Here is a 3,354-nt window from a genome sequence, read left to right on the forward strand (position 1 = left end):
TTATTTAAAAAAGCCTAAGGCCTAAGCAGCCTGAAGCATCTACAGCAAAACTCAAGGAAAGGTGTATTTGGCACATATTGAGAGTTTGGTCGATGGAAGTGACACACATCGTGACCCTCAACCACGTGAAAATCTAGCCTAGCCAAAACAGAGCTGTAAAACAGGCCCATTTCCAAAACCCCCAAACTGGTGCGTAACAGTCTTGGTTTCATGTACGCCCCCCCAAACTTTACATACACCCACCCCGCTGGCGAAAGCAGTTAGCCACCTAAAGCTGTGAGGCAGTGAAACACAGCGGCCACCTTGGGAGAACGGTGTTGTTTATACCTGCAACACCGGAGAGCAGCACATCACCCCCGGACCGGATAGAGGAATACGGGTTGTTGTGCAAACCAGACCTTGTGACAGCGTTTTTTTCCTGCACGAGAAGGGGAGCTCCAACGTGGCAAGAAATCTGAGATAAAATGAAAAACGAAAAGCCAATGCTGAGAAAACGAGCTGGTGCTAGCCTAAAAGCTACTGCCGACTGCACTCGCTACACTTAGCTAGCTACCTACCGCACATTTCACAGAGAGGACACGGGAGCAATTACAACAAATAACCAAGTAACACCACCAAACCCACCAAAGTAACAGGGTTTCTGGGCAACTAACCAAAGTCATATAATTATTATTATTATTATAAATGATTATTATACATTTTGGAGGCATTTTAATTATACATTTTAATGAGGGCAGGGTGTTATAAAATAATTCAGGGGTATGGAATTGGCCGGTTTTACCACCCTCTTTTGCTTATTTAGGATTTGCAATTAAATGACAAGACCTGAGTGCCTGAGGTTTGTCACGTCTCTGAACAAAACGTACCTTATTTAACTATGCCAACATAAATACGATTTTCCATTATATGTAAGTTTATAAGAACAGTAAAAACCTTCTGAAAATGTATCTTAAAGCTAGGAGGACTTATGGGAGCATAGAGTTAGACATTTTAGTTTTTCTTGAATCACTAGCTGGCAAATGCAGATGGAAGCCACATGGCTAACACTACTACTACTACTACTACAAGGAAGCTGAATCCCTTATTGCAGATTATTATAACAGTGAAAAGAGCAGATTACTGACAGGAGGAGAACAACAAGCTAAATATAAGGGTAGCAAAGTAGCTACCCGGCTACACCAGAGACGTTATTAATGAGGAGACCGGCTACTGGTTTTAATTTGAATGGGAGTTCTTGTAACGCTCTTCAATAAAAAGATTGATCAGATTGCTGCTCAGGTCAGTAGGAGCGCATGGAAAGCCCCTCTCGAGTTGGCGATATGAAATACGTGAGTATCTCCTTTTTTCCCATCTGCACTACATTGTGGGAGTCCATTGTAAGCTGTGTCTGAACCGTAATAAATGCCTACTCAGGCAGTATTCGTAGGCAGGAAGGTACAGAGTCATGTCCGAATTGAATGCTTGTATAAAATGCTGTGTAGATGTATCCTTTGATGCCTTATTTGTCCCATGATTCTCTCAGGAGAAATGGTTCATGGTGAAATCAATATAACAAATAACAAATATAAGTTATTTACAGTTATTTCCCCTTAATATTTCATTTCTGATGAGAAATGTCAGTGTAATAGTCAAATTTTGGCTGTTTATAATGATTTTAATTATTTATGCTCCTGGTAGTCATGGTGTCATGGCATATTACTGCCTTTAACGTGCATCTCAAATGTGATTCAGTCATAGATACCTTCATCACAATGCTGCATTCTAAGGTACTGACTTATAAGGCAGCATAGGCAGCAAGGAATCAAGGGAGCTGCCTTTCGTGTCGGACGCAGCCAGAACCACACTCTAAAACTGATGGGTTAAACAGATGTGGATATTTGAGTACACTCAACTTTGACACTTTTATTTATATTACATACTACATCCTCAAAACCTACTTAGTATTACTAATGAGTTTGCAACTGGGACGCACCCTCGGCCTCTGGCAGTCATCTTGAGCCGAATAAAGACAGAGTTGCAGTTTTCTTTACAGTCTGCTAAGCGGATAGGCCAGTTATACACCTTATTTCAGATCTCTCTGGTAGTTACATGGTTAAAAGTGCTGCTAAAAACTACACTTTCAACAGGCCTGTTTGCCTGCAGACCTCCACCGCCTGTAGACCCTCTCATCTGATTTGACGACAAAGGTCGGACCTGCAGTAATGCAAGTTGCAGTCATTGGCCTATTGCTCAGTGGCTAGGCTGGCAGTCAGGATTGGTTAAGCACGGCAGGGATTCCTAAAAGCTGTATGCATAATGCATACTGGGAACTGCAGTGATGAACACTCATAAATGAAATACAACCCAGTAAAGTTGTGAATTCTGAAAGCTGATGAGGCTGGGGGCACAATACGTCATTACAAAATACCTTGACAAATAATGTTAGGTGCTAGTTCTGGGCCAGAACAACAAAAAAAAAGTTCATGTAATGAAATAAAACCGCAACATGCTCATATGCATGGATTAGTGCATATGAGTTTTGCAGTGCTACATTTCTGTTTTCCCGTTTGTTGGCATAGCATAATGGGTTCAATTCCCCGGCTGGGCAAGCAGACCATGCTACACCACCAAGAGTCCTTGGCCTACACTATATTCACAATATATGCCATTAGTGTAAAGACAGCACCTTTTTGTGAAATTTGTGCCAGAAATAAAATTCACATCCATAGTGTAACCAGTAGTGGTGTTTGACTGGAACTTAAATCCCACAATATGCACTAAAATATCTAGTAATTTCCTGTTCAAAACAAACATTCAATTAGGCTATTGACTGCCAGTTTTGTAGGGTATGTGTTTTTGGGCAGAGACATTTTTAAATAGAACAATTATATAAAGACAAGTGCGTGATGACTTGTAGTCTGTTATACACACTCTGTACTCTGAATTCTGAGAGTCAGACTACATGACAATCATCACTCTGAGAAGAAGCTCCACTATGTGACATTTGCCATTTCCTAAGTCACCTCTCATATTGCTCAATATTCTACTATTTTCTGAGCACCTCAGCTAAAGCCTAGGGGCAGACTGGAGCAATACCCCGTTTTGGGGAGTCAAATGGCCATTACATATAATGATCACACCAGTAGGACGCATATGAGACATACATCAGATGTATGTTTATGTGTTAGTAAAAGTATATATATTTTCTGGCAAAAAGCATAAGAAAGACACAATAGTACAACATCTGTGATGCATTCATAATTCATCTTCTATAGAGCACCATGAAAGTTCAGACAAGTAGACCAATGCTTTCATAAGTGGGTCACAAACATAAGTGAATCCAGCTGTAATTTCCTGAACAAAACTCTACAGTCA

The sequence above is a fragment of the Salminus brasiliensis genome, chromosome 9, assembly GCF_030463535.1.
Source record: "Salminus brasiliensis chromosome 9, fSalBra1.hap2, whole genome shotgun sequence".
NCBI lineage: Eukaryota > Metazoa > Chordata > Actinopteri > Characiformes > Bryconidae > Salminus > Salminus brasiliensis.